General features: G+C 40.0%; 1 long non-coding RNA gene across 1 annotated transcript in view; it reads right to left on the bottom strand.

Moving 5' to 3' along the window:
* Window positions 1–17,279, bottom strand: part of LOC142829630 (uncharacterized) — a 201,653-nt gene that overhangs the window by 105,559 nt on the left and 78,815 nt on the right. Inside the window, exon 2 of the long non-coding RNA XR_012904248.1 lies at window positions 13,219–13,329. This is a non-coding gene — a long non-coding RNA (uncharacterized LOC142829630). The remainder of the gene's footprint in view (window positions 1–13,218; window positions 13,330–17,279) is intronic.

Raw genomic sequence — 17,279 nt, 5'->3', positions numbered from 1 at the left:
CAGATACACACATATCTGCTTATTGACAGAGTTTTTCGAAAGGCTGCACAGTCCCCTGTCTAAACTATGAATTCCCAAGCAAGTCAGACACCCAAAAGACCAGAGTTTTCACTTCGCTTTCTCTTCAAAGGCTACAAACAGCTGTAATTGCCCAGTTATAAGTTACCACATAGCTCACCACAAGCAATTATATTTATTCGAACGTTACAGAAAAAAACATTAAAAATTATTTTTTTAAATGTATGTTTGTTCCATGCTTGTTATGCTAAGAAAGCTGACCACAGATTGCTCTCACCCTCCACTTCCAGCAAAGGTCCTTGCCAGTTTCCTCACAACTTTTCCTAAGAATTAGGGGCCTCTTTGGATAGATGCCCCACTCTTTTGCTAAATCAGAAAGAAGGCTCTGAGTCAGCTCAAACTCTGGCTATTTATCCAAAAGTGTTTTGTCAGCAGGGCTCTAGAGAATCCAGTTTAAACTTGAGGAGGGTAGTGTTGCAATCTACATGAAATTGTCAAATCATACCCCACTGCTTTTACTTCTTGGAGGAGGGTCTATTCCCCTCCCTAGTCCATACCAGTACATAAGTTTACTGTATTAAGAGGTCCTAAAAGATATTTCAGGAAACTGCCATATCGTCTATAACTATTCCAGTCTCTTAGCCATAAACCCTCCATTTGCTGCCTCATTCACTTCTCATCTTCCAACTTCTGCAACAAAGAGAGGCAGAGTTCCTACATACAACAGTCTTATTCACTTGCCTGATTTATACTATAAACACAGTCCATCCTGTGCATTGAATGATACCATAGAGATCCTGTGAAAAAACCCAGCACGTGGAATATTTTTGTGACGATGTTGCGTGAACATGGTATGACAAGTTCACCCTAGGCTAATGGCCAACTGATTATCTTTAGTAGCGAGTTTCTGTTAGGCAACTGACTCTAAAGCAACTCATCAATGGTGCATCACATCTTAAAATTAGTCCTACAACAGGTCTACCTTCCCTCAGAGAGGCTGTGACAGGCAACAGATTCGTAAACCATTCCAGTCAGACTTTGATCATGGAGTGAGAGCTGGCGTCTGCTCTCCTCAGCCAACCTTCAAATGGAGCTGTGCTCTTCCCTTTTCATCACTGCTTCAAAGCATGATATCTATGGCAGGTGTAGTGCAATAGGATTGATTAAGCCCATGGCAAAATATTAACCCATTCCTGGCCAGTGGGTGATTTGTATACTCCATGACATCTGGGCAAACCAATCAGTATAGCCTCTCTCCCTCAGAAACAGCTAAATTGTCTTTGTGGAATTTTAAAGAAATCACCCTGGACATGAACATAGTATGAAAAGTTTCAGTCCAAATGGTTAAAGAGCAAAGCAATAACCAACTGAAAACCAGAACTTGTAATAGAAATTTTAAGGTAAATTTACCTACATGTGTCACTACCAGCTCAACTTATATTGTTTACTGTCATATTCAGCACTGATCACTTTGTGGAGAAATAGCATTCATCTAATAGACTAAATTTTACTATTAATATTACTTTTAGAAGTGCTGTATATAATTATTTTAAGCAAACTAAAATAAAGCACAAAAGTATAAAAATTTGCCAGTTGGGTGAGTCAGAAAAATGACAGAGGTTAGAATTTTGATGTTAGTTAAATGAGTTAATGTCAAATGAAAACTCCTCATTTGGTGACACAAAGCCAAAAGATTCAATTATGTCAAAGAAATGTAGTGCAGCTCAAAATAGTAAACAAAATGTTTTAATGTAAAGTACTATCTTTTAATGTAAAGTACTAGTATCTTAATCCAATAAATCAGGGGTTCTTCAACTTGTGATACCACGACCCCCTAAAATGCTCAATGAATTTGTGAAAGCCCCTCATCCCACCCTCACTGCCCTGGGTCGTTTCCTCCCCCCTTCTCACCAGACTCCTTGCCCTCCTGGGGTTCCTTCAAGGCATTTGCGGTCCTAAACATCCTTCCCGCCCCTTCAGGCTCGTTCCTCCCATCTCCTTCTCTTCTAGGCCTTTTTTCCATTCCGTGTCCCTTTGGTTCCTTCTCTCTCCCCTCTCCTCCATCTTCCACTCCTCTCCTGTGTCTCCTCTGCCTCCTCCTCTGACCCCCACGTGCCCTTATTTACCGCCCGGTCCTTTGCCTCGACCCAATTCCCTAGCCCGCTGCCTGAGGGACCCCGCCCTCTTCCAGCTGGGGAAGTGTTCGGTCACCCAGCAACTGTGCTCTGGCGCCAGCCTCACTCTTCCACTGCCTTGCCTCCTCCTGCAGCTGAGCTGCACTCCTGGAGTCCCACAGTCCCGGCCATGCTGCGCGGCTTGCCAGGAGCTGCCTTCCACCACCCTGCCACTCTTTGGGGCCCGGGGGACAGGGGTCACAAGTGAAAAACCGAATCCAGCTGCGACCCCCGTCTAAGTTGCTCAACAGTTTGAGAAACACTGAAATAACTACTAAGCTATTATTAACAGCAAAGCGCTGTTAAATAACTGTGCAACATTTATGTTGAGTAGCACTTTCACAAATTACACATTGCTCACACTATTTGGCTTTAGAGGAGTAATCAAGCAGAAGAGGGAAGAATAAATTCCATGTGCTCACCATGCAACATGTGTTGTCATCAGGAACAGAGCCCTTATTTTCAGCACCAGAGAACAAACATTTGCTTCTTGGACTAAATGAACTATTAGCCAGTAGCAGTATTAGGCTTCTCTTCTTCACATGGGCCAATGATTAGAGCGTGACAGGGTACACTTACCAGCATATTACACTCTTCACCTTTAACAGACGATGGCCTGGGATAAGTAAAACATTAATTGAATCTGACTTGCTCATTTCATGTCTTCTGTTATATAACTTTACAAATTAAAAAGCAACACAAATCGCAAATGATTATTGCTACTGAATAAGTGTGGTAAGCTGTACTAATCATGAGCTGCAAGGTCCAATTAGGTTGCATAAAAGTATTTTATATATTAAGCTCTTAAGGTTGGTCTCTCCCTTCCTGCTCTGTCCATTATCAAAGCTATAGTAACAATTTTCCTGACTTTTGCAACACTCCTAAAAAGCCAAAACATGAAAATGTATTTCCTGTGTTACCCTCAATATTTGTTACTAGGACCTCAAAAATATACAATATTTAACATGTCTTTGTTAAACTTCATTGTGTCTAATTTAGAACAAACAATACACCTGTTAATCTTTAAAGTGACCCAGGAGTAAAGTTATTCAGTGATATTACTGTAAAAAGAAAAAAAAAGGAAGAATTAGGTTCTTGAAGTGTAAATGAAAATGATTTTTCAACAAAAATTTAGAAAAAGAAAGAATAAACTTTACATAGATAACAAAAAAAAATAGGACTACTTTTTAGGTAGGACTATTTGAGGTAGAGGAATACCAAGTTCTAAACATGCCATTTGCCCCAACCTGTTCAGGAAACACTACAGAAGTCACAGAAAGATGCCTTTCCTTGTGTTTATGAAATAATGGTACGAGTTATTCAAAAATAATTTTCTTGCACAGTAACTGTTTATTTAAATGAAGCATCTGTCAAATAGAGAAACCCCACCCGAATCTTATACAACAGCTTTTTCAAAAATGTCTACAGTACTATCTGACTTGTGGCAAGCCAGCAAATGGAAAAGGAAGTGAATCAAAGGAAGCTGAAGTAAATGTATAATCTGTATAATCAAAACTAAATCTAACAGCATTTTTAATCATGCATAAATGAGATGCAAGCACACAATACATTTTGGAGGACACATTCATCAAAGAGACAGAAGATTTAAACAGTGAAACAGACATCGAGTGTAAGATAACATTTAGAGAGCTATCTGTGACATTGTCATGTTAAAATATTCTCTCAAGATAAAGAAATTTATATCCTCCAAAGAAGCTGTCCTTCCTATTTGTGTGTCATCATGTGGGCGTGGATTCAAAAACTATCCACAAAGCCATGATTCCAAAGACCACTTGGCGGCTCCCAAAAATTTATCTTGTTAACTTAATTTTCTTTGAGTTTGCCTTTATTGAATTTTTATGGACAATTAATCTTTAAACAAGATACTATGCTCCTATTGCCACTAAAAATATATACATATGTTCATCCAACCACTGCCCTTCAAATAAATTTTACAATCTAAGAACTAAAAATAAAGTTTCAAGTGATACTGTATTTTCTTGGGAAGCATTAAGGAGCATTTTCATGCAGAATCAACTTCTCAAATTATATTTCTATTTGTCACAAAAATGATAACTGGAGTCACTCAAAAGCTTTTAAAATGGAAAAGGGACAGAGTTTGGCATTACAGTGAAATGAAGAGAAACTATCACATGGCAGCAAACTTTATTACAACATTTAATACTGTAATCCAAACTTGACCTAACAGCTAATCCATTTCTCTGCATTTTTTCCCCCGTCAATGCTAACTATTACCAGAAATCCCTGATATATAGCACAAAATACAGGACCCCCAACTTCAGAGGCAAGTTAAGCACAGAGTCACCTGCGTGTAGTCCTTTTAGTTTATAAGTTACATTAACATAGACTCCTTTAGACATGTTCAACATGTAATTTAACCACTAACTCTCAACTTTGGCTAGTATCTGTGACACACAATGACAAAGTAACAAAGCATTTTTGCAGTACAATCAGTAATAAAAGAAAGGCTGCAGCCACTGAATGAAAAATTGCATAAAACCTCTCTGTTCTTCATCTGCCCCCTTTTACATTAGGGAAAGATCAAGGAGTTACATAGTGGTGCAAAGACATGTTATTAGTATTCCCTAAAGGGCTTGAGCCTGCACTCAAACAAGGTGTTAATTAGGTAAAGTAAAAGAAAGAACATGGCATAAGTGAAGAAGAATGACCTATGATCCCATCACATATTGACCATTTACTATAATATCATCCAACCTCTGGTCCCAGACAGAACCCCATTCAGCTCAAAGGCATTCTCATAGAGTCTGTGGGTTTTATCAGAATTCTCCTAACTCTTCCAGATTTAGCACTTCTATAGCCGTTAGACTTCCTGATAATACCTGCTTGGTATGAATTGAAAACTGAGTTACCTCCATTAATCCCATGAAATTCTCCAAAACTAAGATTTACTCGATTTACTTGTGATTCCCCCCCCCCCCCCAACAATACAATGTATCCCTTTAAATCTAATCCTAAAGCATTTATTAATGCAACAACTAGAACTACACATTTGGATGAGAGCTGCAGGAATGGGCCTTATGGACAACCGCAGAGAGATGGGAACGAAGAGCCCCATGGATACTGCTCAAATTCCCTACAGATGTCTATTGTCCCTACATGTGCACAATACATGCTTTATGATCCTCTGTCTTACAAGTTAATAAAATCAAACAGTTGCCTTAGAGACAGGTTAGATGTGGTATCAACTGAAAAATAAAGTGCTACAGGGAATTTCCAGGAAAAATGCACTTAATTAAAGTGTTAAGGACTATTCGAGCCAACCACCCACCCAGTATAAGTGTTCTTTGGCAGTAAAAGTATTATTGTTTCCCTGCCTTTACCATATAATATTTTCCCCCCTAAGACAATACATTCTTAACCGTGTATTGGCTACATTGCTAAAAGATGGATCTGAGGTAGAGAGATCCAAAACATCTTATTACGGGCTATATCTTTTTCACATGCATCTCTTAATCCCTATTAGGTACAACTTACATTCACCACTACATGTAAGATATTCAAAAGATATAGTGGTCAGTTTATGTTCTTGAAGTATATTCTTGCTTCTTATATACTCCAATCATTACTTGCTACGTTGTATCTCTCAGTTGTCCCTTCATCCATGATGCAATACAGCAATGGAGAAACAGATTAGAATTTACCCCAATATGTAAACGGTTGTTATTGAGTTGCATGAGACTAGATGCACAGGGAGAATGGAGATATGGCAAAGGAGTGTGATATCCCAAGTCATACTGGCCACATAGGATAGATTTAGGTATGGATATGGCTCTAGAGACTGTAATAAATCTTTGGTCATCGCAAGTGGACTAAGCAGGAGGTATATTATATCTGTGTTATCACTTTCCTATGGTTTGCAATTTGATGTTCCCTGTAGCGTGTAGAGACAGGAAAAGGGAATAAGGGAATGTGTGTGCAGACATCTTGGTCTTGTTAATAAGAGAGCAAGAGTCAGGCTAAGTCTGTGGCCTGACAACGCGAGATCTGTAAGTAGATGCTGCCTTTGCCTCTTGCCTCCATACGGAGATAAGGATAGAATGCTGACTCTGGCAGGGACCTTGAGATAAAGAGCATCTGGGTGAAACTAAAATAACTGTTAGCCATTGGTGTTCGTAATGGGAAGGAGACTAATTGTTATTATATCTGATGGGCAGTATATAAACTGCTTCATAATTGCTTGTATTTGAAGATCTGCCTCGGAAGGGGGGGGGGCCTTCCTCCCCTCCCCCGTCCGAACCAGTTTTCCCTTGCTGCAGCTCGTAATAAAACTGCCTCTGGTTACTTGTTGCTTACAAACTCAGAGTGAGGACAATGTTTTCTTCCACAAGTGTTTCTTATGTTATCTTCATGTTCTCTGTTCAATAAGCTTGAACAGTGTCTTTGGGTTCATTTTTCTGCAAATTAAACTTGGAGAGTAAAACCTATCTAACTTTATTTTGTGAGTTGTCCCCCTAAAAACACCATGACTGCTCACAAAGTACTACTCACCATGAGTAAGGCTAAAAAGATGACTACCCCAATAAGGGGAGGGGAGTCTCATTCAACAGGATCTGTCCCTTTAAGAACCCTTTTCTCGGAGTTCAACAATGGGGATCTTTAGTCTCTCACTCTTGCTACTTATAAAGGATTCACGGACAGTTAGCAATCCCTTCCCCACAACCAGTCTGAGGAGCCTCAGTTCAGCAGCAGTTCATTGGGGCTTTCTGAAGCACAATCAAAAGAAAGCAAAAGTAATCAAAGAGATCAATTTTCTCCAGCCAGTCTTCTCCAATAAAACAGTCAACAGATCTATCTATCCACACTCAGTACCGTCTGCTCCTGTCTCAACCCACTGCAGGGTCCTTCAGCTTGACAGCTTGTGACCTTTTCTTGAAGATTTTAGGAGGAGTTTTCTCCTGTCTCTTGGAACTTCTCTTCAATAAAGCTTCCTCAAACAGAAGTTACAACTCATCCCATCAAGTCCACATCTTGCCTCCTTAAGCTCTATTAAATCAGGATAGGCACACCCCACTACAGGGTCACACAATCTGTCCCACACATCTGTTTATGGTAACCAAGCACTTGACTTTCACCCATTAGTTGAATGGTAGCAAATTCTGTATGTGGATCACAGTTTTTCACAGCTCTAGTTGTCTGCCTCTTCCTGGCCTCTTGCCAGATGTTCGGGATCATGGCTCTCAACCTTAATCCACAACGCTCTTAAACGTTAGTCAGACCCTACTTGCCACCCAGTGACCTACTGACATGTGCTAGAACTACTCAACTATAGCAGAGGACTCCAGTTCTAGAATCTAATAGATGAAATCCTGGGGGCCCAGACTGGACCCCAGTGACTATTTAACCCAAATACAGGAACAGAAAGTTATATTTCTGGATGCGCAGGAATATGTGTTCTTGATCTTATAACTCACTTGGTTAGGTCCAATAATGGTATCAGCAGAATAAATATGTGGACAAAGCTGGCAACGGGGTTTGTTGCAAGGGAAGGTACCAGGGTTTATAAACCTCAACTACCCACCCGGAGAAATAAAAAAGCAAATTGAAAGAGCCAGACGAATACCTAGAAACCATCTACTTCAAGACAGACCCAAGAAAACCAACAATAGAACACCACTTGTCATCACCTACAACCCCCAACTTAAACCTGTCCAACACATTATCAATAAACTGCAGCCTATACTGGAACAGGATACCATACTCCAAGAGGCCCTGGGAGACAGACCCATAGTCTCCTATAGACAACCACCTAACCTCAAGATGATTCTTACCAACAACCACAGGACATACCACACTAATACTAACCCTGGTACCTTCCCTTGCAACAAACCCCGTTGCCAGCTTTGTCCACATATTTATTCTGTTGATACCATTATTGGACCTAAACAAGTGAGTTATAAGATCAAGAACACACATTCCTGCGCATTCAGAAATATAATCTATGCTATCATGTGCCGAAAGTGTCCGTCTGCTATGTACATTGGACAAACATCTCAGACACTTCGCCAAAGGATTAATGCCCACAAAACAGATATCAGACAAGATCACAAAGAAAAAACAGTTTCTTGCCATTTTAACCAGAAAGGACACTCTCTCAATGACTTAACCACCTGCAGCATTCTGCTACAAAGACCTTTTACATCTGCACTTGAAAGGGAATCCTCTGAACTGTCATTCATGTTAAAATTCGACACTCTCCAAAGAGAATTGAACAAACACTTGAACTATCTTACACATTATCAAGATAGCTTTCCCAATTATCACCTCTAACACCATTAACTCACAAACATCCCACTCTCCCCACCTCTAATATCGCCAATTCACAGACACTTACCTACCTTCCTTCCCCCCCCCCCCCCCCCCCCCGGCATCCCTCTCCTGTTCTGAAATGTGATTTGTCCTTTTCATGTGTGTTCATTTTTTTAATTGTATCCTTTGGTATATATGGTTGTGACTATTTTCTTCCACTATTTGATCTGAGGAAGTGGGTCTGGCCCACGAAAGCTCATCATCTAATAAACCATCTTGTTAGTCTTTAAAGTGCTACATTGTCCTGCATTTTGCTTCAGCTACCCCAGACTAACACGGCTACATTTCTATCACTATTATGATACCAGTTTCTCTTGCCTGCTGCTGATCTCCTGGTAGAACCCTACCTGCCAAACCTGACTCAGTTTCCTTCTGGGCTGTCTTGGACGCTGACCTCATGCTACTGGACCCAGGCTGACTGCCAACTCCACTAGGTCACACCAACCATATCCTAGTTATGCATAACACCAGACTACTAAGAAGGGACCCAGCTGTTGGATACTGTGTGTTAAGCATGCAGAGTGTGATCAGGGTCTAGGTGCTGTCCTCATCTTGGGGACCTCAAAATGCAGTTTTAAAGTGCAGGTTCTCTGTTGTGCACTCTGTCCCGTGAGCTTAAACCATACAGGTGACCACCCAGCCCTTGGAATCAGTGCTGGCCTCTCAACTTTCCCTCACAGCTTAAACAAGTCCTCTCCCAGAACTCCACCTGAAGGAGTGAGCTTTCTGGTTTATATCTTCAAGATTGTTCAGCATTTACACCTAACACAACTAAGAGACACTTTGCACATGATTTGAATACATCGCCACTGCTTTTTAATCACAGATCTATAAAATAGCAATCCAAAGGGGGATTTTTTTGTTCAGAATATCATTAAGTTGAATCATCACTAGGTTTCATGATCTGTCACAATCCAGTTTTTTAATTCTCAGCCATTTTGACTTTACAGATTATACCCCTACAGTGTACAGTTACAATAGGCATGAATCTCCTCTGGATAGAGACTAAACCAGATGGATTCTGGTCCTTATCTCTCTCAATCAAATAATGGGAAAGAAAGGAAACTGCTCTAAGTCAAATGAGGAAAAAAAAGTATAGAAACACACAAACACCACCACTAATCTATGTTAGTTCATGGATCTTCTGCATCAGCTTAAGATACATGTTGAACAGAAAAGATAAAAAGGCTGATCTCTGTGTCACTCTGCAGCTGGGTCTTAGGGAATGAAAAATTATTGCACATAACTACCTTCTGAGAGCTCCCTGACAAGGATGAATGGAACCACTTTACTGTAAACCTGTCTCCACCTCAACACATCTCAGAGTAAACGGCACTTCTTGGCCAATGGAATTGAATACTGCCAAAACATCTATGATATACTAGCACAAAGATCTCAATTCTCTGTTCATTGCCACAAGGGGATACTAAATTGATCTATGAGATTCACCTTATTTTCATGCAGTCTCCAGGCTTGACGCCTGTTTTGCAAACATTCAAACAATCAAAGGTGTCAAGTGCTCTTGGAGTTGGCCTGCCACCACCTCTCTCAATTATGTTTACCATAAAAAATAGGATTAGTAATAAGGCACTAACTGCCAATGACATTTATTGGCAAGACAGTTTCTTGCAGAACAACTATGCCATTACCTATGTGAAGGCTGCTAACAAGTTGTCTTCTCTCAAGTCAGCTTTTATGATCCCCATTAAACAGGCTTAAAAAGTCTCCACTGTTTTTCCAGAAGCTACAAAAGGCATGGATCCAATTTGTCAAGTCAGTTTCAGTTCCCACAGAGAATCTAAAACTTCTAACTGGGATTGGATGAAACTTAGTCAAAAAGTCTTTAGTAATTCCCTCCTTCCTTTATATACTATTACAGCACCAGAGAAACCATCTCAGATGCAATCTATCAAAGGAGAGAGTGAGCTATTATTTTTTTTTAGAGAGAGAGAGAGAGAGAGAGAGAGCGCGCACAGTGAATGGGGAGGCTGAAAAAAATTAAAAAGGAGAAATGGATCTTTCTGGATCATGACACTCACAAGCTGAACAAATGAACAAGCTTGGGGGGAAACATTTGCAAGTCATTTTTAAATGCAAATATTACAGGTATTACAATATATTCACAGAAAAAATCCATGTTTCAGTTCATTGCTGTATGCTTCTGTTATGCAAGTTCGGACATGCATCCACATACACTTCTGACATTTCATCTACCATTTAAAAATGTGCATAGCACAACAGGTTTCTAATCTCAGACACATTTTTATGGGTCAATACATGTCTTTCAAATACTTGTTGAGACTCAAATTAAAAGCACATAACGTGGTTGGACAGATTCTGTAGATAGAGATTTTCATTACAACCGGGATGGCTAAACTACCTTTCCAAGCAGCATATGATAATCTTCAGACGTTTGAGAGCTGCAGGTCACGCTTGCCAGGGCCTGGGTTTTCTGTCCCATGGGGCATACACATGCCTGGGGCTTCAGTCCTGCTCAAGCCCCAGTTCCAGCAGGTGCGCCCTGAGCCCCAGCGAGCTCCCCTCCCTCCCCTCCCTCCCCCCCCCCCCCCCACGACTAAAGCCCCAGGAATCCACTTGTGCAGGACAGAAGCCCTTAATTCCATCACAGTCTGGTAGGTGGAGAATGAGGAGAGATCTATCATATAAGATCTACCATGCTACTGATCAACAGAGACTGAATTTTGAAATATGCTGGTTATATGAGATTTCCCTTACCAGTTCCATTACCAAATCAACTGAAACTAGCCGTATATTTTAAATGGTTCATAAAAACTACTAGTCAAATCCTCTAGCTTTATTCAGCTTCTAGACTCTGATCAGATTCAATATCCAGTTTAAAGACATAAGGAATATATGTGAGAGAGAGAGTGAGACTTCTCTCTCAGAAACAGACAAAACATATTTCTGCTCCACAAAAGAAATATTTAATACTCCACATAGTTAGCATTACAACTTTGAGGAGTCCCAACCTCATTGATACTCACTAGACTGCTGTACTTCAACTTACATACTCTTAGAGGTGGGTTGGTATAGTGGTCAATTGCAGAAGAACTTTGTATGTGCTAGTTTAGGGATGGTGCAGCCTGCATTCTTCCCCCGCCCCCTTCCCTTTCCCCTATATCTGATGAGCCAGAAGCAAGTCTTTGGGAACATACACCACTTAAGATAAGCATTGTTGCCAGTATAGCAAGAACAAGTATGAGATAAGGGTAAAGGGCAAGAACGCATAAACAATTCTGTTTACCCTAACGTACTGATCACGTAAACTGAGCCGAAGAACAAGAAGATCCTGATCAGAACCAGATCGATAACTAGCGGCTAAGCCCTACATCAGCACGTAATGAGTAACCCCTAGAAATTTCCAAACTGCTAAACAAGGCAGGAAAACTGTATTTAAGGCTGCTTCAGAGCCTAACAAATCGGACTTCACCGATTGGCTTTGGGTACCGGCTCCTCAGAAGCTGAGAAAACCTCCTACTTCATCCGCAGCCTACCCGGGATCCCAGGCTTGCAGGAAGGGACATAAGATATACCGCTTCTTTATTATATTGTTCTTCCATTTATGGGGCACAGCTGTTAGCTATCAAGAAATAAACTACTTGTGTTTGACAGATACCTGTGTAGCATCCTTTGTATTTTGGGAACCCAGTGTTGGACCTGAGACTTAATCTTGCCGACTACACTTGATCTGAGAAGAGTCTAGGAATGGTCTCTGGCTCTGAGAATGCTCCTGGAGTACAGATCCTAATTTTAGCAGCCTTCCCCCAACTTCAACCATCACCTAATAAACCATCTTGTTAATCTTTAAAGTGCTACATAGTCCTGTCTTTTGTTTTTACTTACCTCCTTTGAGAGATGAAACTCTGCCTTGCATTGAGACAACAGCAAAGGCACATTAGGTGGCACTTAAGATGACCGTCACAAAACAAAACTGACTTCGTAATTTGATATAGGTATGTACAGTTACACAATAATCTGTCAGAACTATGTTTTTTCTTTAAAGGAAAAAAATGTAGCTATCAATTCCATGAAGGTTGTAACCAGTAGTACCACTTGAAGTCTGTATGATCTTGAAGTCTAAATTTTCAAAGCAGATGGAAACCAGAACTCCTAGCTTATTATTTAGTCAGTCAGAAGTTTTAGACACTATACGGACTGCAAAGGAGAAGCACTCACTCAGCCAAGGGACACTTGTGAAAAGTGAGTATACTTTCACTTTCTCCTTGTCTTGCAGTAAGTTTTGTGTCATGACTCAGTGAAATGACAAATAGATAAAGTCCAACAGAGGCTTATTCCAGTAGCCCTCAGACAGTCAGTGTCATCCTGCAGGCCTTCCAGGCTAGCCTTCTAATTGTTTGAAGATCGAGGGACTGTCTCAACTTTTCTGTTGTGGGCCATGCCCCCAAGTCTTCCTCCCCAGAGGTTCCTCACTCCTTTGGGACTTTAGTGGTCCAGCTAGAGAGCTGGGACCACAAAACAGTGAACTTTCTGAGAGTGTATCACAGTTCAGTATTGAGGACACTTCATCAGTGAGTAATGGGGGGTCCTGTGCCCCCCATTACTCCAGATCCCAGCTCAGGGATCCTATATGTGACCCTTTAACTAACCTATGTCACTGCTACAATCCCCACAGTCACAGCACATTCGTCACCCTTACCTCAGGTCTTTGTTCTGGTTGAATCCTTCTTGCTGCCAAGGTCCCGGTCAGCAACTGCTCTGTCTGAGGTCCTGCAGACAGCCAGAAGCACCATTTTCACACTTGGCCCCACTGGGAAAAAAGTTTTTATAGGAAATTTTCAATAACTCTTAATCAAAAGGAATCTGCCATTTGTGTATCTGCTTGCTGCAACTTTAACATTCATGGAGAAAAAATTGGATTCTCAGATAAGCTGCTCCAATTCCATTTAGGTCTTTAACCTACAAAGTCAACCCCTTAAAAAAAATCTAACCAAAAGTTCAAAGATAATCAAATCTAGGAGTAATAATGATGTTTGCTCCCTACTGAATTATGTACAAAATACTGTGTTAAAAGAACCTTTATGTTAAATAGAAAAGCACTTAGAAGTTAGGAAAAGTCCAAATTCAACTTGACTGTCCAACTCCATACCCAAAACCTGCCTCCAGTGGCTTTCATTGCTTTCTACCTGCATTTCCTTCTCTCCCAGCCCCTACTAGCTCCCTGTTCCCCTCATGCCATTGTTTTCCCCAACTCACTCCCAGATTCATTTTCATCTGTCTCCTCATACAGTTAGTCCATCTCCCTCATTCTTTGCCCCAGCTTCCTAGCACAGTCACCCACATACCCCCAGTTTCACTCCCTGACTATTTATCCAATAAATCATCCTGCCACAACACTGGTCAGGTTCACACCAAAACCAGATTTATTTCCACAGGCATGCACAGAAAGGACAGGTTTATAGGTGGACCAGTGGAATTTCCAGGGAAATTCAAAGAAAGGTGGAGTCATGATATCCGTGGATAAAGTGACTACTGCATTTGTGAATAGTAATAGAGAGGTAGCCATGTTAGTCTGATCTTGCAAAAACAAAAGGAAAAACTATGTAGCACTTTAAAGACTAATAAGACGGTTTAATAGATGATGAGCTTTTGTGGGCCAGACCCACTCCTCAGATCATATTCTGGAAGAGAACTGGCATGACCACATATACATCAGACATCAAATCAGACAGACATCAGACATCTTCACAAGGAAAAACCAGTTGCTTTTCATTTCAACCTACCTGGACATAATATTAACAACCTTTCTACATGCATCTTACTTCAAAGAGACTTTAACACCAGATTTACAGAAGGAAACTTCAGAACTTTCTTTCATTCTTAAATTTGACACTTTACGAATGGGCCTTGACAAAGATGCTAATTACCTTAACCATTACAAAGATAGCTTCCCCATTTATCGCCCCTGATTAGCCATTCATTGACTCATGAATAGCTATTCCCTCCCTCCCTCTCACCCCACCTTCTGTACTAAATATGATTTGTCAGTTAAATAATGTGTTCACTTTTTCATTGTAGTCCTTTGGTATTTTATGGTCATGCCAATTCTCTTCCAGAATATGATCTGAGAAAGTGGGTCTGGCCCATGAAAGCTCATCACCTATTAAACCATCTTCTTAGTCTTTGAAGTGCTACATAGTTTTTCCTTTTGTTTCTGCATTTGTGGGAGAGTTCAGTAATTGGAAATATCATGAATCAAATATTTAACTGAATATTTTCAGAATTTTTGAATTCTGTATTTTAAATTATGGGAAAACACTAGAATATGGATAGGTGCCAGAGACAAATACATATATTAACTGGATTTTTTAAAAATATTTTTTTAAGATATAAAAATAAAAGAATTTATAAAAACTGATGAATTGTTTGTTAAACTGTGGAAATGCAGAATTAGGATAAATGCATAACCTGCTACAGGCAATGTTTCTGGCAAGAGTGTGTCTGAGGTCTGACACTGGGTTCTCAAAGTACAAAAAAAGCTACACGGGTATCTGTCAAACACAAGCAGTTTATTTCCTGACAGCTATCAGCTGTGCCCCTTAACTAAAAGAACATGATAGGAAAAGCGGCATTTCTTACATCCCTTCTGCTAGCCAGGGAACCCGTTTTGGCTGCAGATGAAGTGGGAGACTGTCTCAGCTTCTGAAGCGCTGGTACCTAAAGCTCATCGGTGAAGTCCAAATTGTTGTGCTCTAGTTCAGCTTTAAATACTGTGTCTCTACCTTGTTTGTGGCAGTTTGGAAATTTCTGGGGGTTACTCATTGCTTGTTACAGTATGGCTCAGCTGTACTGCTTGTCCTTTGACTTTGTTTACATGATCAGTACATTTAAGTAAACAAGATTGTTATGTTCCCGCCCTTATCTACAATTCGTTCTTGCTACAATGGCATACATTCCTAGAGGCTTGCATCTGGCTCATCAGTAGTAGGGAAGGGGAGGGTGAGAATGTAGAAATGGGGAGAATGCAGGCCTCATCACCCCTATACTTCACATGTAAAGAGTTCTTCTGCAGTTGACAACTACAGGCAATCTCACAGCAAACTAGTGAAGAGGGAGCTAGCGCATTATTTAAATTATTATGTTAAACATCTTTTAGATCAATTCTTATTTTACCAGCTTTTTCTTTCACAGGTAACTCACCTGATTATTTCTCTCCATCTACAATATCTTCCACAAGCTCATTTTCACACTAACTGCTCTTCACACCCCCAAATTGAACTGAGGTCTCCTTAGAGCCATCTAGTCCCCTCCTCAGTATTGCTTAAGCCCTGAAAGCTGCCTCTTTGGTGTCCTGAGCATCCTTAACACCAACTAACATCAATGTAAGTTGAAGACACAGTGCCACTTGGAAGACTGAGTCCTTTGGGAGCAATTCACAGCTAAGATGCTACGTTCAGCAAATCAGTTACCGAAGTCAGTGTTGTTCAGTGCATAAAAAGGTCATCTTGTGAACTTTGGCATGAATTTCAACTAAGACACTGCATACACCCTATTCCTTTTGAGGTGGCACAGCCCACTCCACCCTCTAATATTAGAGTAAGGAATTCACAGTGGATTTTCCAACACTAAGCAAGAGCTACATATACTTGGAGCTATCTGTAAATATTTATAATCATGTATAATTCTTAATCTTTAGCTCAATACATGTTGAGGATTTTGCCACTCAACTAAAGTGCAACAGTACCTTCAGACAGCTGACAAATAATTGATACTTTTAGGATAAAAATCCATAGGTCATGGTTTTAAACCATCATTAATGGGCTGCAAATGCATGGCAGAATTTTAATTCACCATATATGATTCTAACATTAAATCCAACATAGCATGGTAGGAAAAGTTAAAAGAACAGACCTATTTGCCGATCCTGACTAGAGAGTCAGTAAATATGACCAGAAATCACTGATTACCTGTTCCTACAGTCAATGTTCCTGTAAAATTGTCACCAAAATTAATGTCAATTTTCCTGCTTAAAAGTGGGATCATGTCCTAATTTGTGTTGTCATGATTTTCATGTATCCAAAACTTGTTTTTCTATTTTTATGAATAAACAAATTGTGAATATACAACGTGTAGTGTTCAGTTTTCTTTCCTGAGTTAAGACCTGGGTTCTTAAAAGCATAGTCATATTCTTAAAAGCATAGTCAGAGAAAAAAAAACTTAAGTTCACAGACTATTTTAAACATGTTAAACATGTAGCTTTTGGGCAGTTTTTTTTTTAAGTAAGCGTAGTTCGACAGTTATTTATAAAGTTAAGCTCTGGTCACAGATCAAATTGCAGCTAATATTCTATTAATAAAAAGACAAAATACTTTTTTTTTATTCTTCAGGAAGGATGGGAAACTATAATGAACCTAAAGTGAAATTTAACTTAAACAACCTTGTATTTAAAAATATTTTTCCTTTAGAACCATTTTCTAACACTGCTGCCATATTATTTATTTATGGCACAGGAAAAAAATTAGCTATTCTCTGAGAAGACCTGCAAGCAATGCAACTTTTATCAGTACATCTTGAAGTGAAAAGGAAGTATCAGCCCATTGGACCATCACCTATTATTTGTTTGACAAGCATGAGTAAACGGATGAGCAATCAGACAATGGGCAAACATGATGGGGTCATCTTTGTTGTAGACACATGAAATCTGATAACACATAAGATTTTACAGCCTAGACAATGAAGGCACTGAGGAAGTAAGTGAAA

The sequence above is a fragment of the Pelodiscus sinensis genome, chromosome 5 (genome assembly GCF_049634645.1).
Source record: "Pelodiscus sinensis isolate JC-2024 chromosome 5, ASM4963464v1, whole genome shotgun sequence".
Classification (NCBI taxonomy): domain Eukaryota; kingdom Metazoa; phylum Chordata; order Testudines; family Trionychidae; genus Pelodiscus; species Pelodiscus sinensis.
The sequence above is the reverse complement of the archived record's forward strand: the minus strand, read 5'-3'. Positions and strand labels throughout refer to the sequence as shown.